We start from the raw sequence: 25,459 nt of genomic DNA on the forward strand, positions 1-25,459 counted from the left end.
GCTTGTCAGCCAATCAGGTGCACTGTCATACACCCTTTGCCTGCTGTACCATACCTAGCAGGAATTACATAGATTAGCATTCAGGTGGGAGGCTTCGGTTGGACGCAATCGTGAATTGCGTCGTTTAACAGGGACGCCCCGTGTAGGCACATCTCCCACACGGTCCCCTCCCTAACCACTCACCTGTCAACCGCATCGTAGAACCTGCAAAAAATAAAATTTAAAATCACAAACACTGGTCCACATGACAGCCCAAGGGGCCCCAGGTCTCTCTCACTCACTGGGGCCCCCAAACCACCATGCGACACCTCGAGGGAAGTGCAGGCAAGCCCTGGACCTCTCACCTCCAGGGAACTCACCCCACCACCTCTAAACTGAATGCCAACTGCAACAAACACAATTGCTAACTTCCAGTCAGAGCAATATCCTGCCTCTATCTGGCCAGCAGACGCTTGTCAGCCAATCAGGTGCACTGTCATACACCCTTTGTCTGCTGTACCATACCTAGCAGGAATTACATAGATTAGCATTCAGGTGGGAGGCTTCGGTTGGACGCAATCGTGAATTGCGTCGTTTAACAGGGACGCCCCGTGTAGGCACATCTCCCACACGGTCCCCTCCCTAACCACTCACCTGTCAACCGCATCGTAGAAGCTGCAAAAAATAAAATTTAAAATCACAAACACTGGTCCACATGACAGCCCAGGGGCCCCAGGTCTCTCTCACTCACTGGGGCCCCCAAACCACCATGCGACACCTCGAAGGAAGTGCAGGCAAGCCCTGGACCTCTCACCTCCAGGGAACTCACCCCACCACCTCTAAACTGAATGCCAACTGCAACAAACACAATTGCTAACTTCCAGTCAGAGCAATATCCTGCCTCTATCTGGCCAGCAGACGCTTGTCAGCCAATCAGGTGCACTGTCATACACCCTTTGCCTGCTGTACCATACCTAGCAGGAATTACATAGATTAGCATTTAGGTGGGAGGCTTCGGTTGGACGCAATCGTGAATTGCGTCGTTTAACAGGGACGCCCCGTGTAGGCACATCTCCCACACGGTCCCCTCCCTAACCACTCACCTGTCAACCGCATCGTAGAAGCTGCAAAAAATAAAATTTAAAATCACAAACACTGGTCCACATGACAGCCCAGGGGCCCCAGGTCTCTCTCACTCACTGGGGCCCCCAAACCACCATGCGACACCTCGAGGGAAGTGCAGGCAAGCCCTGGACCTCTGACCTCCAGGGAACTCACCCCACCACCTCTAAACTGAATGCCAACTGCAACAAACACAATTGCTAACTTCCAGTCAGAGCAATATCCTGCCTCTATCTGGCCAGCAGACGCTTGTCAGCCAATCAGGTGCACTGTCATACACCCTTTGCCTGCTGTACCATACCTAGCAGGAATTACATAGATTAGCATTGAGGTGGGAGGCTTCGGTTGGACGCAATCGTGAATTGCGTCGTTTAACAGGGACGCCCCGTGTAGGCACATCTCCCACACGGTCCCCTCCCTAACCACTCACCTGTCAACCGCATCGTAGAAGCTGCAAAAAATAAAATTTAAAATCACAAACACTGGTCCACATGACAGCCCAGGGGCCCCAGGTCTCTCTCACTCACTGGGGCCCCCAAACCACCATGCGACACCTCGAAGGAAGTGCAGGCAAGCCCTGGACCTCTCACCTCCAGGGAACTCACCCCACCACCTCTAAACTGAATGCCAACTGCAACAAACACAATTGCTAACTTCCAGTCAGAGCAATATCCTGCCTCTATCTGGCCAGCAGACGCTTGTCAGCCAATCAGGTGCACTGTCATACACCCTTTGCCTGCTGTACCATACCTAGCAGGAATTACATAGATTAGCATTGAGGTGGGAGGCTTCGGTTGGACGCAATCGTGAATTGCGTCGTTTAACAGGGACGCCCCGTGTAGGCACATCTCCCACACGGTCCCCTCCCTAACCACTCACCTGTCAACCGCATCGTAGAAGCTGCAAAAAATAAAATTTAAAATCACAAACACTGGTCCACATGACAGCCCAGGAGCCCCAGGTCTCTCTCACTCACTGGGGCCCCCAAACCACCATGCGACACCTCGAGGGAAGTGCAGGCAAGCCCTGGACCTCTCACCTCCAGGGAACTCACCCCACCACCTCTAAACTGAATGCCAACTGCAACAAACACAATTGCTAACTTCCAGTCAGAGCAATATCCTGCCTCTATCTGGCCAGCAGACGCTTGTCAGCCAATCAGGTGCACTGTCATACACCCTTTGCCTGCTGTACCATACCTAGCAGGAATTACATAGATTAGCATTCAGGTGGGAGGCTTCGGTTGGACGCAATCGTGAATTGCGTCGTTTAACAGGGACGCCCGTGTAGGCACATCTCCCACACGGTCCCCTCCCTAACCACTCACCTGTCAACCGCATCGTAGAAGCTGCAAAAAATAAAATTTAAAATCACAAACACTGGTCCACATGACAGCCCAGGGGCCCCAGGTCTCTCTCACTCACTGGGGCCCCCAAACCACCATGCGACACCTCGAGGGAAGTGCAGGCAAGCCCTGGACCTCTCACCTCCAGGGAACTCACCCCACCACCTCTAAACTGAATGCCAACTGCAACAAACACAATTGCTAACTTCCAGTCAGAGCAATATCCTGCCTCTATCTGGCCAGCAGACGTGTATGACAGTGCACCTGATTGGCTGACAAGCGTCTGCTGGCCAGATAGAGGCAGGATATTGCTCTGACTGGAAGTTAGCAATTGTTTTTGTTGCAGTTGGCATTCAGTTTAGAGGTGGTGGGGTGAGTACCCTGGAGGTGAGAGGTCCAGGGCTTGCCTGCACTTCCCTCGAGGTGTCGCATGGTGGTTTGCGGGCCCCAGTGAGTGAGAGAGACCTGGGGCCCCTGGGCTGTCATGTGGACCAGTGTTTGTGATTTTAAATTTTATTTTTTGCAGCTTCTACGATGCGGTTGACAGGTGAGTGGTTAGGGAGGGGACCGTGTGGGAGATGTGCCTACACGGGGCGTCCCTGTTAAACGACGCAATTCACGATTGCGTCCAACCGAAGCCTCCCACCTGAATGCTAATCTATGTAATTCCTGCTAGGTATGGTACAGCAGGCAAAGGGTGTATGACAGTGCACCTGATTGGCTGACAAGCGTCTGCTGGCCAGATAGAGGCAGGATATTGCTCTGACTGGAAGTTAGCAATTGTGTTTGTTGCAGTTGGCATTCAGTTTAGAGGTGGTGGGGTGAGTTCCCTGGAGGTGAGAGGTCCAGGGCTTGCATGCACTTCCCTCGAGGTGTCGCATGGTGGTTTGGGGGCCCCAGTGAGTGAGAGAGACCTGGGGCCCCTGGGCTGTCATGTGGACCAGTGTTTGTGATTTTAAATTTTATTTTTTGCAGCTTCTACGATGCGGTTGACAGGTGAGTGGTTAGGGAGGGGACCGTGTGGGAGATGTGCCTACACGGGGCGTCCCTGTTAAACGACGCAATTCACGATTGCGTCCAACCGAAGCCTCCCACCTGAATGCTAATCTATGTAATTCCTGCTAGGTATGGTACAGCAGGCAAAGGGTGTATGACAGTGCACCTGATTGGCTGACAAGCGTCTGCTGGCCAGATAGAGGCAGGATATTGCTCTGACTGGAAGTTAGCAATTGTGTTTGTTGCAGTTGGCATTCAGTTTAGAGGTGGTGGGGTGAGTTCCCTGGAGGTGAGAGGTCCAGGGCTTGCCTGCACTTCCCTCGAGGTGTCGCATGGTGGTTTGGGGGGCCCAGTGAGTGAGAGAGACCTGGGGCCCCTTGGGCTGTCATGTGGACCAGTGTTTGTGATTTTAAATTTTATTTTTTGCAGGTTCTACGATGCGGTTGACAGGTGAGTGGTTAGGGAGGGGACCGTGTGGGAGATGTGCCTACACGGGGCGTCCCTGTTAAACGACGCAATTCACGATTGCGTCCAACCGAAGCCTCCCACCTGAATGCTAATCTATGTAATTCCTGCTAGGTATGGTACAGCCGGCAAAGGGTGTATGACAGTGCACCTGATTGGCTGACAAGCGTCTGCTGGCCAGATAGAGGCAGGATATTGCTCTGACTGGAAGTTAGCAATTGTGTTTGTTGTAAGATTTTATTTTTTGTCACAAGTTAGCGGAAAATGACACTTTGAAACTAAAATAAAACAAAAAAAAAGTTTCCATTTCTGCTAACTTGTGACAAAAAAAAAAAAAAAGAAATCTGCCACGGACTCACCATGCCCCTCTCTGAATACCTTGGGGTGTCTACTTTCCAAAATAGGGTCATTTGTGGTGTGTGTTTACTGTCCTGGCATTTTGGGGGGTGCTAAATTGTAAGCACGCCTGTAAAGCCTACGTCATAGGACGTTGGGCCCCTTAGTGCACCTAGGCTGCAAAAAGGGGTCACATATGTGGTATTGCCCTACTCAGGAGAAGTAAAATAATGTGTTTTGGGGTGTATTTTTACACATACCCATGCTGGGTGGGAGAAATATCTCTGTAAATGGACAATTGTGTGTAAAAAAAATCAAAAAATCGTCATTTACAGAGATATTTCTCCCACCCAGCATGGGTATGTGTAAAAATACACTCCAAGACACATTATACTACTTCTCCTGAGTACGACGATACCACATGTGTGACACTTTTTTGCAGCTTAGGTGTGCTAAGGGGCCCAACGTCCTATTCACAGGTCATTTTGAGGCATTTGGTTTCTAGAATACTAACGGTTTACGGCCCCTAAAATGCTAGGGCAGTATAGGAACCCCACAAGTGACCCCATTTTAGAAAGAAGACACCCCAAGGTATTCCGTTAGGTGTATGGTGAGCTCATAGAAGATTTTATTTTTTGTCACAAGTTAGCGGAAATTGATTTTTATTGTTTTTTGTTTTTTTTCACAAAGTATCATTTTCCACTAACTTGTGTTAGTGAATAAAATCTTCTATGAACTCATCATACACCTAACGGAATACCTTGGGGTGTCTTCTTTCTAAAATGGGGTCACTTGGTGGGGTACCTATACTGCCCTGGCATTTTAGGGGCCCAAAACCGTGAGGAGTAGTCTGGAAACCAAATGCCTCAAAATGCCTGTTCAAGGGTATAAGCATCTGCAAATTTTGATGACAGGTGGTCTATGAGGGGCCGAATTTTGTGGAACTGGTCATAAGCAGGGTGGCCTCTTAGATGACAGGTTGTATTGGCACTGAAGTGCAGGAAGTGCAGGATGTTCTCAAATCGTGACCTGGACATGGCAGCAGAGAACATGGGCATGTGATGTATTGGGTGCGTAGACCAATAAGATCGCAATACATTCTTTTTGACTAGACCCATGTTAAGGAGAAGGCCCCAAAAAATGTTACGTTCGGAAACTTGGAGTGGTTTCCACTGAAAAGGCTGGGCATGGTAGCTTCTTGGATTGGCGGTTGCGTATTGTGTGGCATAACGGTTGGTCTCAGCGACAATTAAGTCGTGAGACCAGCAGTAATCAGAAAAAAAAAATCTGTCACTGCGGTGGGGCGGGTGAGGGTTTGGCCGGGTGATCAGAAGCCCGCAGGGATTAGGGCCTGATCTGATGGATAGGAGTGCTAGGGGGTGACAGGAGGTGATTGATGGGTGTCTCAGGGGGTGATTAGAGGGGAGAATAGATGCAATCAATGCACTGGGAAGGTGATTGGAAGGGGGTCTGAGGAGGATCTGAGGGTTTGGCCGAGTGATCAGGAGCCCACACGGGGCAAATTAGGGCCTGATCTGATGGGTAGGTGTGCTAGGGGGTGACAGGTGGTGACAAGAGGTGATTGATGGGTGTCTCAAGGTGTGATTAGAGGGGGGAATAGATGCAAGCAATGCACTAGGGAGGTGATCGGGGGAGGGGGGGGGGCGGGGTGTCTGAGAGCGATCCGAGGGTGTGGGCGGGTGATTGGGTGCCCGCAAAGGGGCAGATGAGGGTCTGATGTGATGGGTATGATGGGTAGCAGTGACAGGGGGTTATTGATGGGTGATTGATGGAGGGGAGAACAGATGTAAATAATGCACTGGAGAAGAGGTGTTCAGGCCGGGTCTGAGGGTGATGTGAGGGTGTGGGCGGTGTGTTTGGATGCCCGCAAGGGGCAGTTTAGGGTCTGATCTGATGGGTAGCAGTGACAGGTGGTGACAGGGGGTGACGGGGTGATTGATAGGTGATCAGAGTATGAATAGAGAGGAGAATAGATGCAAGAAATGCACTGACGAGGTGATCAGGGCTGGGGTCTGAGGGCGTTCTGAGGGTGTGGGCGGGTGATTGGGTGCCCGCAAGGGGCAGATTAGGGCCTGATCTGATGGGTAGCAGTGACAGGTGGTGACGGGGTGATTGATGGGTGTTCAGTGGGTGATAAGAGGGAAGAACAGATGTAAATAATGCACTTCGGAGGCGATCTGAGGGCAGTCTGCGGGCGATCTGAGGGTGCGGGCGGGTGATCAGGTGCCCGCAAGGGGCAGGTTAGGGTCTGATCTGATGCGTGTTAGTGACAGGGGGTGATTGATGGGTGATTGACAGGTGATCAGTGCATGATTACAGGGAAGAATAGATGTATACAGTACACGGGGGGGGGGTCTTGGGGGGTCTGGGGAGGATCTGAGGTTGTGGGGAGGGGTGGTCAGGAGCCCCCAGGGGGCAGTTTAGGACCTAACCTAAAAAATAGCATTGACAGATAGTGACAGGGAGTGATTCATGGGTGATTAGAGGGGAGAACAGATGTAAACAATGCACTTCGGAGGCGATCTGAGGGCGGGTGTGTGGGCGATCTGAGGGTGTGGGGGGTGATCAGGTGCCTGCAAGGGGCAGGTTAGGGTCTGATCTGATGGGTGTTAGTGACAGGGGGTGATTGATGGGCGATTGACAGGTGATTGACAGGTGATCAGTGAGTGATTACAGGGAAGAATAGATGTACAATACACGGGGGGGGGGGGGGTCTGGGAGCCCCCAGGGGGCAGTTAGGACCTAACCTAAAAAAATAGTGTTGACAGATCATGACAGGGAGTGATTGATGGGTGATTAGGGGGGTGATTGAGTGCAAACAGGGGTCTGGGGGGTGGGCAGGGGGGGGGGGGTCTGAGGAGTGCTGTGGGCGATCAGAGGGCAGGGGGGGGCAGATCAGTGTGATTGGGTGCACACAGGGAGGGCTGCAGCCTGCCCTGGTGGTCCCTCGATCACTGGGACCACCAGGGCAGGAGGCAGTCTGTATAATACGCTTTGTATACAATACAAAGCGTATTATACGTTTGTATTGCGGAAGATCGGGGGTTAACAACCCGCCGGCGCTTCCGAACGGCCGGCGGGTTGACGTCACGGGTGGGCTGAGCCTATTGCCGCGATCCCTGGCAGAACAGCGCAGAACGAGCCACCGCCATTCGGCGTATTGCGGCCGTTCTGCAGGTAACTTTGCCGCTGCCCATCGGCTGTGGGCGGCCGGCAAGTGGTTAAATATTGAATATAGAATATAGAATAGCAGTGCTGGCACCACCCATCCACATACTGTAGAAGCCAGCGAGCAGTCATTTGCTGGCTTCCAATCCAATTCTACATCAGATGACACTGCTGTCCCAACTTGTCACCTGAGTATGCTTAACAGTCTGGTGCACAAAGACGTGTTTCGGGTGCCGCATGACTGAATGGCTGCTGCTGGGAGGTCTCCTCCAAGCATGATTGGGGGCAATCAATACCTAGATACAATGTAATGTTTTTTAACATAATTTTATGAATGTTCCGGCCCCCCAGCAGTCTGAACTATATTGACCCAGCCCTTGACCGAAAAAGTTTGGGGACCCCTGGCCTATGCAAACATTTTTTTAACTCTGGGAGGGAGGTGCCACAAAGCATGTATAAAATGATTAAAAACTGTTAAAATGCAAAAAAAAAACTTAACCCAAGATGAGGACTAATACATGATACAAAAATAATTAATTTATTAAAAAACACTGTACAACGCATTTCACAGGTATCCACCCGCTTCATCAGGTCAACCAAACAGTCTCAAGGTAAGAATGAGCTTATAGTGGTATTTTTGAGCTTATACTGCCAATAGTTTTTCAAACTGCCTATATATACATGCATAAAATTTTGCAGGAATGCCAACATTTTTCTATATTTTCATGAAAGTTTGCATAAAAAAACTGGCATTTTCACTCATCACTAGTAGTGGCAACTTCTATTGGTCTGTCACTGCATAAAGGTAATCTAAAGACAATGAATAAAGACTGAGGGAAGAGAAACCAGGCATCCAAATCTATTGGCAAGAAGGGCCTGAGCCCTATAACAGCTGTATGTTTGGTTATGTATATAGGTTCACTCTTGCGCATAACCCAAGCAGGAGCTTACCCTTCCTGCCACCACCATTCCACCCCTGCACTTTTTCCCTACCCCTAAGGGCGTAGGGAAAAAAGTGTGCAGGGGAACTGAAATTGTATGGCAAAGATTTTTGTGTTGCTTCTTCATATTTATCTCCACTAGATTAGTAAATATTTTAAAATAAAAGTATTAAAGAGGGTGTGGGGTGCAGCCATAATTGCAAAATATCGTCTTTAACAAAGAGAATGAACAAAATATTTACAGTGGTAGTGACAATAGTAAAACATTGGTACATATTGCCGATATTTCACTACAACTAAACCTAACCTTACACTCACTAATTACCCTCTCACCTCTGATGTCTAACCCTAAAACCCCCTTTCTGATGCATAATCCTAAAACCCTCTTTCCTAAAGCCTAACCCTAAAAACCCTTTTCCTGACGCCTAACCATAAAACTCTCCTTCCTGATGTCTAACCCTAAGACCCCCCTTCCTGACTCCTAACCTTAAACCCCCCTCTTCCTGACACCTAACTCTAAGACCTCCCCTTCTTGACGCCTAACCCTAAAACCCCTCTTCCTGACGCCTAACTTTAAGACCCTTTTCCTGGTGCCTAACTCTAAACCCCCCTTTCTGATGCCCAACCCTTAGATCCCCTTCTCCAATGCCTAACCCTAAAACCCCTCTTCCTGATGCCCAACCCTAAGACCCCTTTCCTGACACCTAACCCTAAGACTTCCTTTCCTGAATCCTAACCCTAAAACCCCCCTTCTTGATGCCTAACCCTATCTAGGCGCCCAAATTTCCTGCTTCCAACAAACAAAAAACACATTAAAATTGGATGACCTAAAATTACAGTTTTTTTTCTCATATAGCATTTTAGCAGCTTGTTTGTATCGCCTTTCTTGAAAACACATTTACACCCCTTCCTTTGTACATCTATTAATATCCGTAGCTCTACAGCATGTTTACTGGTATTTAGATGTGCGCTTTTCTTCATGGTTTTCTGCATCTCCAGTCGTGACATTCAGATGCTGCTGTGCTGCAGGAAGGAGTATGCATTGAGCATCTCTATTATTATTATTATTTTTGTTGTTGTTGTTTATGAAAGGTATATATCCTGACAGCAGTTTGTTAGAAGTCCATCTGCCCATTGCATCATCTCATTTTACAAATGTTGCTGTGCGTTATTTTTTTCGATAATAAGTGAACTGTAATTAATTGCCTCACGTAGTAAGATTATTTGTCTTAGGAATGTGTTTCCACGGTAATTGAAATTGGTTTCATTCCAGGTTGTACTTATTACTTTGTGATCCTTTCCTGGTGCATAGTCATTGCAGCTCCTCAAAGCAGCGTAGGCACAAAGGAATATATATATATATATATATATATATATATATATATATATATATATATATATACATATATATATATATATACATATATATATATATATATATATATATATATATATATATATATATATATATATATATATATATATACAGGATCTTCTCAAAAAATTAGCATAATGTGATAAAGTTCATTATTTTCTGTAATGTACTGATAAACATTAGACTTTCATATATTTTAGATTCAAATACACACAACTGAAGTAGTTCAAGCCTTTTATTGTTTTAATATTGATGATTTTGGCATACAGCTCATGAAAACCCAAATTTCCTATCTCAAAAAATTTGCATATTTCATCCGACCAATAAAAGAAAAGTGTTTTTAAAACAAAAAAAGTCAACCTTCAAAAAATTATGTTCAGTTATGCATGGATCTTGCATCTCTCAACTTTCTCTTCACAATATCCCACAGATTCTCTATGGGGTTCAGGTCAGGAGAGTTGGCAGGCCAATTGAGCACAGTAATACCATGGTCAGTAAACCATTTACCAGTGGTTTTGGCACTGTGAGCAGGTGCCAGGTCGTGCTGAAAAATGAAATCTTCATCTCCATAAAGCTTTTAAGCAGATGGAAGCATGAAGTGCTCCAAAATCTCCTGATAGCTAGCCGCATTGACCCTGCCCTTGATAAAACACAGTGGACCAACACCAGCAGCTGACATGGCACCCCAGACCATCACTGACTGTGGGTATTTGACACTGGACTTCAGGCATTTTGGCATTTCCCTCTCCCCAGTCTTCCTTCAGACTCTGGCACCTTGATTTCCGAATGACATGTAAAAATTGCTTTCATCCGAAAAAAAGTACTTTGGACCACTGAGCAACAGTCCAGTGCTGCTTCTCTGTAGCCCAGGTCAGGCGCTTCTGCCGCTGTTTCTGGTTCAAAAGTGGGTTCACGCTTCTATCTGCTGAAAAGCTTTATGGAGATGAAGATTTCATGTTTCAGCACGACCTGGCACCTGCTCACAGTGCCAAAACCACTGGTAAATGGTTTGCTGACCATGGTATTACTGTGCTCAATTGGCCTGCCAACTCTCCTGACCTGAACCCCATAGAGAATCTGTGGGATATTGTGAAGAGAAAGTTGAGAGACGCAAGACCCAACACTCTGGATGAGCTTAAGGCCGCTATCGAAGCATCCTGGGCCTCCATAACACCTGAGCAGTGCCACAGGCTGATTGCCTCCATGCCACGCCACATTGAAGCAGTCATTTCTGCAAAAGGATTCCCGACCAAGTATTGAGTGCATAACTGAACATAATTATTTGAAGGTTGACTTTTTTTGTTTTAAAAACACTTTTCTTTTATTGGTCGGATGAAATATGCAAATTTTTTGAGATAGGAAATTTGGGTTTTCATGAGCTGTATGCCAAAATCATCAATATTAAAACAATAAAAGGCTTGAACTACTTCAATTGTGTGTATTTGAATCTAAAATATATGAAAGTCTAATGTTTATCAGTACATTACAAAAAATAATGAACTTTATCACAATATGCTAATTTTTTGAGAATATATTGGTAGGTGAACAGAGGCGCCCGAAGGATAAAAGTACATAACATTTTTAAAAAATTGCTGGGAGTAAGTGGTGGACACGCCTCCGTTAAAGCAGACACCAAGGACTGTAAATATATAGATATACACATTTATTGAAAATACCCCAAAGATGCAACGCATTTCGCGGGCACAGCCCACTTCTTCAGGCAATAAGCAGGGGATAAACAACAGCAATTCAGTTATAGCAAGCAGAGCACCTCTGTCTCTTTAACTTTAATTTTTTGAGAAGATCCTGTATATATATACAGTATATATATATATATATATATATATATATATATATATATATATATATATATATATACATATACACAGTATATATATAGACCTATGTTAACAAAAAAGATAAGGATTATAGATTTATTCTTAAAGGACCTATGTCGAGAAAAACTTGAAATTTAAAATATATGTAAACTTATACAATTAAAAAGTATGTTTATTCCAGAGTAAAATGAGCCATACATTACTTTTCTCCTATGTTGCTGTCACTTACAGTAGGTAGTAGAAATCTGACAGAACCAACAGGTTTTGGACTAGCCCATCACTTCATGGGTGATTCATAGGGATTTGTTTATTTTTAAAATGCACTTAGTGAATGGCAGTTGCTCCATCCACCTGTCAAAAAAAGTGTACGGTGAGCAGGGAGGCTGTTCAGCATCTTTGTATAAATAGCCTTTATTCTTTAGGGCTCGTTTCCACTATCGCGAATCTGCATGCGTCCAACGCATGCAGATCCGCACATGTAATACAAGTGGATGGGCCTGTTTCCACTGTAGCGTTGTTGAGGTGCGTTTTTTTCAGCGTGAAAAAAACGCACAAAAGAGCCAACGATTTCGCCTGCGTCGGGAATCCGTGCGAATCGCCGCTAATGTATTTAATAGTAAAAACGCATGCGTTTGTTACATGCGTTTTTACCCGCGATTTCGCGTGCGATTTCGCACCTTTTTCAATTTTATTTAGCCCTGGCAGTGTCATGGTTAATTTCGCATGGCACCCTGCCATGCGAAATCGCAGGCGAAATCGCGGGTAAAAACGCATGTGGAAACGCATCCGCATGCGTTTTTACAAGCGTCGGAATGCGGCCGAAATCGCGTCGCAACAGTGGAAACAAGTCCTTATAAAGAATAAAGGCTATGCTGAGAATCCCCTAGGTCACATGTGTCGAGCTCCAGGCCTGGAGGGCCAGATCGATGCCAGTGTTTAGGATGGACAACACAAAGTTCAGGAGGAGCACCATACAGGGTAAAACTGTTGCTGTAGCCTACACTTGCAATAATGCATATAATGCAATAAAATAGCTTTTTTCATACTTATTTTTGGAGTGGTGCCGATCCTTTGGGATTTACTGAGTGTTTAGGATGGACTGAGAAAGAAAGGAATGTGTTCTACCTGATGGACCACACATTTCCTGATTCAGACCCATCAATTAATTTGAGCGGTATCAAAAATGTGTGAGGATCTCGACCCTCGTAGGATTTTGGCATACCTGCCCTATGGAGAGATAGACTAGCCCAAAATCTGTTGGTTCTGTCAGATTTCTACTACTTACTGTAAATTCCAGCAACATAGGAGGGAAGTAATTTATGGCTCATTTTACTTAGGAATACATTCACTTCTTATTTGTATGTGCTTTGAATTTTAAGATTTTTGTGACAGTTCCTCCTTAAAGGATAAGCGAGGCCCTGGGTGACCATCCATGACCCGGAAGCAGTACTGCGCATTACCCACCTGTCTCCATTAACTTACAATGACTGCAGAGACAAAGTCCACTCACAGCAAAGCAAACAATGCAAGAACAAAATACATTTAGTTATATTCAGTGATAACATATACCATACATACAATATGGATTTGCTCATTTTAAGGCTTTCAGAGTGTAGAATGTAAGATAGGTTCTAGGAACAATGGTGCCCTGGGCAAAAATTAAATAGGGGCCGCCTGAACCACAACACAAGAAAAGCATCTTTGGGTAGTCTCTTTGTACCTCATAATCCCCACCGATAGTATTGATGTTCGCCCGAGTTCCCAGTAACGGCTGGTGATGCCTTCCCCAATTCCCCCTCCCTCCGGTCTCTTTGCAAGTAAAGAGTGGTTCCCAGGGTCCCTGCTGAATATTGGCAGAGGAGCAAACTAACCTCTGGCCAGTGCGCTCTATCATCAATCCGTGTGCTTTTTTTTTTTTTTAAACTCTTTTTATTGTTTTTCAAACAAACAAGTTAACACAACAGACAAACCATTGACAGTGAAGAGATGTGTACCATGTACACGCATGTGGCACATACAATATATGAGGAATATTGACAAATTACAGGTGAGTAGCACATAAACAGAGGCATGTATATACTGTAGTGAGAGGCCGTACGAGGCAGGACGCAGCTAATCATTTTTCATTGAAAGCATATCATTGAATTATATCTAAAATATGAGGGTTGATATCCAAATGTTCACTAGTTGAGTCAGAAGAGTCTAACCATCCCTTCCAGACTTTATCGAATTTATTTGGGGATCCCCTAGCAATCCAAGTAAGTTTGTAAAAGGGGAGAGCATTGTTAATGAGACTTTTCCATATTTTAAATGAGGGCTCAGAAGAAAGCTTCCACTCTAAGGCAATGGTTTTTTTAGCATAGAAAAGCAGTAGTCTAACTAAAATGCGCTGGTATTTATTTAAAGGGTGATCTTCAATCAGTCCCAACAGGTAAGACTTATATGAAGGTACAAGCTGAATATTTAAGGAATTTAGCAGAAATAGAGTTATTTTACTCCAGAAAGTTTGAATTATCGTGCAGTCCCATGTCATATGACGGAACGTGCCTGGACTACACCCACATCTCCAGCAAACATCGCTTGTTCCGCTTGAGAATTTGGATAATTTGACTGGAGTGATATAAATTTGGTGGAACCATCGAAGCTGTATTAGTTTGTCACGCGAGCATATCACTGTCTTCATATAAGTCTCCTCGAATTCAGACCACTCTCCCTGAGATATCTCCTCCCCCCAGTCATGCCATAGCTCTCTGGATCTGTTCAGCCGAGCAGAACATTTAAATGTGACAAGGTAAGAGTAGAATTTGGAGATAAGCTTGTCACTATCTTTAGCTAGTAGGCAGTTTTCCACAGTTCCAGAAGACAAATTAACCATGGGAGTCTTAAACTGGGCCATGGCAGCATGTCTTATTTGGAAATATTTAAATTTAGCATATCTAGGGAGATGGACAATCCATGTGCTTTAATCTTCAGCCGTGCTTCTTCTCAGCAACTTGGGGTCGTGTACATACTTGCTCTACTGCCAACACTCTATAGGGGCCTGGAGGACCACAAGTCACTTGTGGGTAGACCTGGGAGGGGCATCAGCCAGCTATGGGGCCCTAGGCAGTTGCCCAGTTTGGCCCTGCTTCTTCAGACTCTCAGCCTGTGCACAAACCTTACGTCCTCCTTCAAACTATGGGCATTGATCAATGATGCAGCCAGATGCATCGGGGAAACAATCGTTCGGCGGCGGCGATCACGGTCTATCTGGCTGCATCTGCTGTTGGGTATTCAGCTTTAGACTATGAGTATGGTTGGGAATGATTTTTTAAAAAATGTTTTGTTATTCTCATTAAAATGCATTTAGAATAAAAGGATTACTAGTAAAAAAGTACCACAACAAAGAAAGCCTAATTGGTAGGGAAAAAAATAAGATATAGATAGTTTTCGTTGTGATAAGTAGTGATAACATTATTGGCGAATGAAAGGCAGGAGCACTGAAATGTGAAAATTGCTTTGGTCCATGTGGGGAAAACCCCTTAGTGGTAAACTTAATTAATAAACATTTTGTATTGTTTTTGTTCCTGTATTATTTTCCCTAAGCAAGAAACTGCTTAAGATGACCATATATTTAGCGATGATGGGCAGATTTGACCAAGAGACAGATCTCTCTCTGATAGAATCTGATTAGAGAGAGATCTGTCATCTGCCCATACATCACGGGAGATTCCTGATCAATTTCAGCATCAAAATTTCTTGGGAATTGGCCATGTCCGCTGCCTCACCGTTGCCCCCCCCTCAGTGCATAAATATGCCCCCCCCCTTGTGAGCCCCGCTTTTTCACATGCATGTATAGTGCTAAAGGAAGCCCGGGATTCTGAAGATAGAAGGGCACCGCAAGGTGGGCAACACAGGACAATTAATGTATAAATACACTAGGAGGAACAGCGCTGGGGGTTTTGTCGTGTTCGTTGCTCATCCCGATATATCGATTGCCGTTACAGCCGCGCATCCAGCCGGCCGTGACGGCCCGACATCTTGCAGTATGTCCGATTGATACATGTGACCAATTTCGGCCCAAAATTGGTCGCTTCGTTGATCAGGTATGCTCTTGGCAGCACCGATTTTCAACTGAATCGATAATAATTATCGAATCAGATGGTCGATGGCCGCCAAGTGAAGAGATGTATGGCCACCTGTACTTTGTTGTTTTGATCTTCTGCAATCCCAACATGGAAGTTAATTATCTGTTTCTCTAGCTCTGTGCAGTGGAAGAAGCTCTATATGTGTCCTCAGGTTTGGCTGTGTCTTTGCACTTCTGCTCTCATCAAACAGTGCAGTCTAATCAAAATTATACTTTGAACGCATGTAAAAGCTGTGCAAAAGGCTAGTACAAAAACTCCTGATTGGCCAACAGCAGCACTAGCAGCATGTTAGCCATGGGGACCTCTGGGGACTAATTTATGTTTTTCTCTTCATGAAATGATTGCTCCAAGGCTACACAGCTTAGCTTTCATCTTCCCCCAACCAGAACTGTGGTGAGAGTTTTCCTGGAATTCTTAATTAAATTGAAGGATCCCAGGAAGTTATTATCAGCAGTATGTTGCTGTTACCCCCCAGTTTCATGTGTATTCTTCAGGGTATTGCCTGTGCCGTTTATTACCATATGAAGAGACAAACATATGTAGCTCATATATTAAGGATTGTTTGCTTCCGCATCTCAGACATTAAGTTTGCACTGGAAGCGCTAATTGGATTTCAGTGAAAACTTTATAAATGCTGCCATCTTCATGTTTTCATGGCATTTTTTCTTCAGTCTTTTGAGGCAGTTTTGTGTAGAATAGAGTGTGCTTGCTACGTGTGTGTTTTATCACTTGTGAAGCCGATGTGTCATATCCTGTGAAGGTGACATTCCTATTCTGTTTTCAGGCCACTGCACTGCTAATCTTTACAGCTTAGGTGTAAGAAAAATATCACCTTTATTACATTGTTATGCATTTGTGTATTTCCATTGTCGCGCATCAGTGGAGTAGTATTAGAGTGTGGAGTTTGTGACCAGGGCCGGTGCTAACATATGGGCAAATGGGGCAATTGCTTCATTGCCCCAGCATCCTTAAGGACCCCCAAATGTCTGCCACCACTCCCTCAACCTCCCCCACCCCCTACCGGAGGCAGTGGTGACAGGCACACACTCACTTCCTCTGAGTTCCAGGTGTTGCAGGTCCATCTGTCTCCTCGTTAGTGCTCCTCCTCTGCACTTCCTGCTTCTCCGTTTGGGCTCTAGTGCCTGTTGTAAGGAGCAGGAAGTGCAGAGCAGGAACAGTAGAGAGAAGACAGACGGAACTTCCAACACCTGGAACTCAGAGGAGGAGGTTGGGGGGTGATTGTTAGGGGGGGGGCCACCACGTTTATTTTGCCCCAGGGCCCCATTGTAGCTAGAACCGTCCCTGCTTGTGACTGCACCAGGGCCCTGGAACTTGAGGGGTTTACATGGGACACTCCTCATGGCAATGCGGTAGCATTTTATGGGTGCTGTAGTGGTAATGATCAGTGGTATTGCAATCAGGGATGAAGAGGATGTGATTACACTAGGGTCCCTGGACCTGAGGGGTACACAAATAGCTCCTTATAAATGTTGTAGCATATATGATCACCTCTATATGTGCTTTCAGTAGTGGTTATCATTAACAAGCCATTCATTTTCCGCCGCTTATACCTTTCTCACACAATGGCTGACCTTGAAAAGCTGGATTTGATGATCTGTATCACATGATTATTATTCGCATTGGTGTTCGAATTTCGAGCATTGTTCCAAATTCTCCCGAACCATCACACTTCAGCACCATTCAGCACTGAGCCTGCAGACAAGGTAAGGGGGAATTCACTTATTTGCGCTTCAAGACGCGTTTTACGCAACACTGATACTTCCTCCTTCCAAAGCCAAAAGGAGGAAGTATCGGAGTCATGTGAAAAAGCGCTGGTAGCACACATAAGTGAACACCTCCTGATACTGACTGCAGGATCAGTGCTGATTGGTGCTGAAATGTGGTGTTTGGGTGTATTCGGAACGATGTTCCAAATTCGAAAACCAACAGTAATTAATATACCTGCAGTGCTGAGAAAGGAAAGAAGGGAGGGTAAAGAATGTTCTGGGGTCGATTGGCTTGGTAGCTTTGCCGCTGTCTAAATTTCTAGTATCATTTTTGGGGTGCAGGATATCAGGGTTACCTGATTTAGTATTGAGTTGATGGAAACCTGTTATAGGGATGTTCAGTATTGAAGATTTCCTGTAACATTGTATGCTTGACCTGAAGAAACGGAGGAAGTTCCTCTGTGAAACATGTTGTCATATGCAATTAAAAGTTAAACAAAACACCAGACCTGCCCTTCCTTCACCTACCAAACCACCGCCACACTGCTCATATAAGCACATGATCACTGCGGTTCTCGGTACCCAAGTTACAGTAGCCGATGCGCACAGAGTTGCCACTCTCCCTCCATAAGAGCATGCACCCGTGCTGTGGTGCGTCTACTTGCAGTAGGGACGATTTTGTGACGGACGCAACCAGTCTCCACATCCGAATTCCTGCACAGACTCCTGGCTTCTTCTCCTGATTCTCCGAATTGCCTCTGCCTGGTTCCCGACCGAGAGTGGGACAAAAGCTATGCATGGCTGTTTTAAACTTCCAGCCCACCAATTCAGGTGTCCTTTTCTGGTAGGGCAGTACCTCCCCTTTCATATGCCTACTGTGAGCGCTCTTTATTGTCTTTCATCTAGAGGTAGTGCAGCTCTCAAGCCACATACCAAACTTCTGGGTAACACTTAAAGTGTACCAGAGCTGAGTAAAAATAAAGTTTTATACATACCTGGGGCTTCCTCCAGCCCCATCCGCACGGATCGCTCCCACGCCGCCGTCCTCAGTCTTCTCTATCTTCTGTACCGGGTCCCGTAACTTCAACCAGTCTGCGCAATTGTAGTGCTCCCTCTACGTATCTCTCTGGCGGCTGCTGGAGAGATACGTAGAGAGAGCACTTCTCTTGCGTCACAGTGGCTGCGACTGGCTGAAGTTACGGGACCCAGTACCGGAGCTGGAGAGGGCTGAGGACGGCAGCGTGGGAACGATCCGTGCGGATGGGGCTGGAGGAATCCCCAGGTATGTATAAATCTTTTATTTTTACTCAGCCCTGGTACACTATAAAGTAAACCAGAGCTGTTGAAAAAAGAAGAATTGTCACTCACCCACGGCTTCCTCCAGCAGCATAATCCAGTCCCACGCCGTCCTCCCACGGTCTGACGTTCAACCGCGATCTGCCCCGGTAACAGGCTGAGTCGGGCTCAGTCTGGGTCTACTGAGCATTTCTTTGTTACATACAAATCCTGCAATAAAATCTGCAGTGTGCCTACTTCCTGCTTTCATGGAATCAGACATCTTGTTAACATATTGGGCTTGATTCACTAAAGGTGGCCATACACTTATAGATTTGCAGCAGATTCGACCATCAGATGGATTTCTGGCAGATGCCTGTCAAGTCCATTCCGACAGGAATCTATCTGATGTGTGCCACACACTAGGAACAGATTTCTAATAGATTTAAGAATTAACTCTGCTGTGCCAGAATCTTTTGGAAATCGATCTAGATGCATTATTGGGCCATTAGATCCAATGCTACTCTATGGGCCATCGATCTGCTGCTGGCAGATCGACCTAGATCTTCCATCCTGTCAGATAGATCAAATCGATCGAAATCAATAAAAATCGGCCGCAAATCGATCGAATGGGACTGAAGAATCGATCAATCAATGGCTGAAATCGACCAGTGTATGGGCCCCTTAAGACAAATAGCGTGCCTTATCAAAGTTAGCACGCCTTATCAAAGTTAACACGCATTATCAGAGTAACATAGCAAGCGTTACGAACCCGCAGGGGCTCAGGGCAGGACGAGTGGAGCCCTCGTCATTGCCAATTAGCAGGCATAAGTTCTCTATGCTACTTTGATAAGGCGTGTTAACTTTGATAAGCCATGTTATCTCTGATAAGACATGCTATTTGTCTTAGTGATCTAAGTCATGTGTGTTTAGCAATCAGCTGCTCTGCCATGGCAGAGGAGGTTCCTGAGCTGACACAGGTGAGAGATCAAATCACAGTGGTGATTAGTCACAGATGATGTGGATTAGACAGGCTAAACTCTCTAAATACATACAGGGTGCATTTTTCTATATTTTCTTTCTGTCCTGTGCAAGAGTTCAGGTCCACTTTAACAATGTCTTCCCTTTTTCCCCTTTTGCATGTTCTATAAACAAATATCTTGCTCTGCTATATATTCATTGTTGCACAACATTCAGCGTATAAACCATCCTTCTCCCTATCCCTGCTCCCCGGGGCGATCTATTTACCAATCACAATGCTGTGTAAAATATGCTGACATTTAAAAAGAGCAATAACAATAATAATGTATGTACATAATCTGTCACATAACCTTTATGCATGAGTGTAACCTTCAGCCACCTTATAATTCATTCCGCGAATAAAAGACCAGGAACACGCAGCCCACCACCTCTCCCGCGACCTTGCACAACCTAAGAACTAAAAGTTGTGCAATTTAATAAAGCAGAAAAGCAACGCCGTCAGCAGCGCCGACACTTGCAGCAAAATCAAGGACAAATTGAAGTAAATAAACTGCGCTCACCTGCACTGTATATAATCTCTGAAAGATAATCAATTTTATTTCTGAATCTTCCTTCCCACACACTGTAAAAATCAATGGTTCAGTTTGAAGCCTGGTTCAGGGAAAAAAGAAAAATGCTGAAAAGGCTCTCGGGTTCGCACAATGGGATGGTAAAGTAAAGGTTTCTGAGTGATTTTTCGTTTACCTCTAAAAAGTCTATTTTTCTATAAAGCGCGGTGACAGTCGGAAGATCAGTGTTTTCATCCTATTACCGGTCACAGCTGAGTGCCGTACTCTTTAGTGTAGAGGGGAAAAAATGACATATTAACTGCGTTTTAGGCTAGGTTCACAGTGGTGTGTTGCAGTGCGGCAAGCAGCATTTCAGAGCAGCCATTATGCCGCATGCCCCTCTGTGGCGTTTACAATGCGCCGGATACGTTGCGGTCAGAGCTGGATTTCTGGAAAAGTCACAAAGGCCTGGGCCGTGGGCGGCTGGAGCTCAAAGGGACACCTGGACATGAAAGAGGGGTTGCTACATACAGAGCCGGCTTAAGTGGCTCCGGGGCCTTGGGACAAATTAAATGGGGGGACCCCCTACCCGAACATCCCCTCCCCCCCTTCCCGGCGATTAACTCTACTCCCCGGGGCCCTTGCTAACAAACTGCAGCAGCAATTACTCACCTCTTCCGGCGGACAGCACAGTCCAGGCACTCTTACCATGTTGTCCTCCACCTCCTCTATGATCCGGCACGTGTTATTTGTAAACACGTGCCGGGTCATAGAGGAGGTGGAGGACAACATGGCAAGAGTACCCGGACTATGCCGTCCGCTGGAGGAGGTGAGTAAATGCTGCTGCAGTTTGTTAGCAAGGGCCCCGGGGAGCAGAGCGAGCGGGGGAGCAGGCAGCATTTAGCAGGGCGCAGGGCCTCTGCAGAGGTCGGGGGCCCTAGGGCAAATGCCCCCTTTGCCTCTATGGGAGCACCGGCCCTGGCTACATATGGAAAAGGATGCTAAAATGGGGAGCAACACATGAAAAAAGGGAAACTGGTGCTCACAGAAGCTGTACATGAAAGGGAGGGGCTACAGTACATGGATGATACACATGGAAGAGGGGGCTGCACATGGAATGGGAGGGGGGGCTGCTACACATGGAAGGGGAGCCCCAACGCACTTGGCCTAGAGGCACACAAAGTATAAATCCAGCCTCGGTTGCAGTACAACGGGGTGCAGCATAGTAACCAGTATTGCTTGCGAATTTTCACATCCAAAATGCTATTTTTGATTTTGAGAAAATATTTGCGAAAATACATTGCATTTGCATACATTGCATAGTCAAAGGAAATACATTTTTCTTTCCGAAGTGAAAACTCTGAAAAATGTGAAAATTTGTAATTTTACAGCAAAAACTTGCTAAAAGCTTGCAGATCGTTCATTTTAGCACAACGCTTCGGAGAAAATGAAAAAAAAAAAAAATCACAAACGTATTACAAAATGATTTTTGATGGCATTATCACTCGAAAGTGAAATTTCACATTATGTTCGCGAAAATTAATAGAAAATATCAGCATTTTCGTTCATCACTGATGGTAGTTACCGCAAATGTGCCCAAGAACAATGATGTTGAAGCATACTTTTCACTGACTGAATGCTTCACTGTTTGGGGTGCAATGCACAGATAACGTGTGGCGCTGCTTTCCTGATCCATAGTGTTGTGTTGCTGCTGCTACAAGGAATGCAATGCAATGGCAACTGTGAATGGAGCCTCAGGCTAGTTTCACACATGGTGCAGTGTGATTGCACTGCGGCATAAGAGCCAGAGGCAGGACAGTCGCACCGCACTATTGCCCCCTGCATATTACCCTGCGGCAGAGTGCAGGGTAATGTGCAGAGTCCCGTCTTCATCCTCTTCTCCTGGATGATCCGTCTGTATGGTGTGAGTGACATCTATCGTGATTCCATCATGGGCTTGCAGCTAGATAGCATACTGGTTAAGGGTGCTGGCTTTGATGTAGGGTCAGAGCCTTTGACCAGGGTTAAAATACTTGGCCCAAGCCAATATGTACAAACAGCAGGGAGTCTTTGGGCAAGGCTCCCTAATGCTTCTGGTCACCCGTAGAGAGCGTCCTAAGTAGCAGTGACCCTGAGGGGCTTTGTGTCCGCCAGGAGAAAATTGTGATATAAATGTTCTTGTCTTGACCCTTCTACTTCATACTCTGCACATGACCCTGCCCACCGGTTTCTCCAAGTGTGGCTTGGGGTTACCGCTTCTTGCACTTTTAATTAACCCTGAGCCACACTCGAAATTACCGCCGGGAAGGTTAAACTTTTGTAACCAAAATAAGAATGAGATTCCCGGAAAAGACCTATTAAGACCTATTAAGGGTAATGACTTAAAGGGCTTCCCGAAGCCCCCTGCAGCCGCCCAGTGCCCTTGCCGATCCTCGATTGTCATCCGTTCCCCGTCGCGGGTTAGTTTCGTTTTCTGCCGACTGAGGGTCGGCCCACAGCCACACGTATTCTTCTTTGCCTTTCCGCCGTCAAGTGCGTCCGTGACTCTCAGACGACAGAAAATGAAACTAACCCGCGGCGGGGACCGGATGTTACTCGAGGACTGGCAAGGGCACCGGGCAGTTACAAGGGGGCTTCGGGAAGCCCATGGTAAGTGAAACTTTGTTGGGTTAATTTCAGCTTTGTGTTAAGATAATTTTTCCCGAGTCATCGTTTATTTAAGCCTGCAGACTAGATTTTGTGATTTGACATTTCTCGTATGCTGGGCATACACGGCTAGATAGTGCGCCGGTATCGAGACAGTGGCTCGATGCCGGCGCGTCACCGCTCATCCACGCGTGCACGCGGATCGATTCCTGCTCGTCCCCACGGGCGCTTTCTAATCAGCGCTTCGTTTTTTTCTATTGTTCTGCGATATCGAGCGCGGAATCGATCCAGCGGGCAATCGGACCTGTCAGAAATTATCAATCGAGCCATCAGCGGCTCGATTGATAAGAAGAAACGAGCCGTGTATGCCCAGCATTAAACTCTGGGAGGCTACGAGACAGTTGTGGAATGACCACCAAGATTTGCAGCCACGATAAAAAACCTGAGACAATAAAAGTAAAAGAATTTATACTTCTTATACTTCTTCTTCTTCCAGCCCCTGGTAATCCATTAGCTCTCTCTTTTATGGTCTGGTCCTCTCTGCTGTGCTGCTGTGGAGCCTGCGATCCAGCTGGTTGTGGGTAGCTGCGCTTACACAGTCCCGGGTCCGGGTGGCGAGCACTCCCCGATTGCGCTCTTATTGCCAGAAGCGCTCTGCGTAAGCTCCTGACCACAAGAGCATAATTGGGGGCCCATGTAGGGGACCAGGAGGACGGTGAGGGAGCAGACAGACTACATGGGACTGGAGGAAGCCCCAGGTAAGTATAATTCCTTTCACTTTATTGTCTCAGGTCCACTATAAAGTGGACCTGAACTCTAGGACAGGCTAGAAGGAATGCATAGAGAAACACACTCTGTATGTATTTAGAGAGTTTAGCCTGTCTAGTTCTTCCTCATCTGTGACTAAATACAAGTTATGTTTTGATACCTCAGCTGTGTCAACTGCCTGCCATGACAGAGAGTTAATTGGTAAACACAGGAAAGCAGGAAGTAGACACTCTGCAGATTTATTGCAGAATGTGTATCAGCTGTAACAAAGAATTGTTTTTTCTTTCAGGCTTCCTCCCCAATAAGACGTTGCGTTAGATGCTACTTTAAGGTCGCATAACGTGCGCCTAACGCAACGCCTGGTGGTGTTGGATGTGGATGTCAGACTGAGCCGCGTTGTGCAGCAAACTCTGGCGTCCGTGATGCCGTGATGCGCACTCTTGTCGCAATCGGCTGCTCCAGGAAGTAAACACTGCATGTCACACCGTGCAGTGAATAGTAATTAGCCATGTGGTTGGCCGCGGAGGAGGAGAAGAGGAGACCTCCTCCTCCAACATTACTGAGCATGTGCAAACAGTCTAACCCGGCGTAGCCGCTTATAACGCACAGCACGCAGCACTTTAACTTGACGTGCTGCGTTACAATGTAATGCAACGTGGGCACTGTGAACAGCCCATTCATTTTTCTTTGCTGTGCGGTGGGCTGCGTTACAGGCTGCACTAACTAACTAACTAACATCTAACTGTGAAAGCAGCCTAGGTTATCATGCTGTTGCTTGTTATGTTATAAAGCAGAGAGGAAGTTTTGAGTTCAGGTAGATGTCTGGATTTGCACACTGAGTGTACGCATCTGTATACTTCCTTTACTTCCAGACACGGGCTGATTTAATGCCACAACAAGTTTCAAAACAGTCTTTTAGCCTACTAATTAAACACTATGCATGTGCAGCCTTGCTTCTTTTTATCTATAAATCAGAGGCTATATTAAGCATGCGAAGCAACGCATAGGCGGTAGCATCTAATTAGTAGAATATGTAAATGGTTCCTTCTGCAGAAACTGGGGTAAAAGAGACCAGAGGTCATGTGAGCTGAACAGAGTGGTTGGAGCTTCTCCCAGCGGTCTGCTCATTGATTTATACAAGTGCCGGAGTCTTTAGAAGGAGCCCAGTGCCATCAGGATGCCAAATGTAATTAACACACATTAAAGTGAACACTGCTGCAAGAATGTAAAGTGGAGAAAACCTGATTAAAACCATGATTGATTATATCAAATGGGTAAAATCTAGTTTGCATAGATAAGTTGTTTAAATGTTCACTTAATTTTTCACTGGTAGTTTGCAGACATTGCCGTGCTGTACTGTATTATGTTTGGCAGGCAGTGTTTAAATGATAAGTGCACTTATCAAAATGCACTTATCCTTATTTAACAGGCCTATAATAAAAGATCGCAAAAATCTATACTCACCTGACTTGAGCTGCGACTTCGCTAGTTGGACTTAACTGTTTGTATCCTCTATTCTGAGGAATTTGTGTAGCTGCACTTGCTGCAGCTGTGCACCTATCCATACATGCTACAAGAGACACTGAAGTGAAAAAAAAATGATATAATGAATTGGTTGTGTAGTACGAATATTTACTAGAACATTAGTAGCAAAGAAAATATTCTCATATTTTTATTTTCAGTTATATAGTGTTTTTTTATAACATTTCATCAGTCTTTAATATTTGCAGTTTACACACTAGTACTCAGCATTCTAAATGATTTTACAGAGCAGGCCAGTGAGATATTGAGCTGTCCGCTG

At 45.8% G+C, this 25,459-nt stretch overlaps 1 long non-coding RNA gene across 1 annotated transcript; it reads left to right on the forward strand.

Annotated features, from left to right (window-relative positions):
* The first annotated feature begins 3,364 nt into the window (after positions 1–3,364).
* LOC137570920 (uncharacterized) lies at positions 3,365–24,854 on the forward strand. The gene is made up of 3 exons (XR_011031236.1): positions 3,365–3,442; positions 8,004–8,043; positions 24,712–24,854. It is a non-coding gene; the product is annotated as an uncharacterized lncRNA (long non-coding RNA).
* The last annotated feature ends 605 nt before the right edge of the window (positions 24,855–25,459 follow it).

This window comes from Hyperolius riggenbachi, chromosome 4 (assembly GCF_040937935.1).
Source record: "Hyperolius riggenbachi isolate aHypRig1 chromosome 4, aHypRig1.pri, whole genome shotgun sequence".
In the NCBI taxonomy this organism is placed as follows: Eukaryota; Metazoa; Chordata; class Amphibia; order Anura; family Hyperoliidae; genus Hyperolius; species Hyperolius riggenbachi.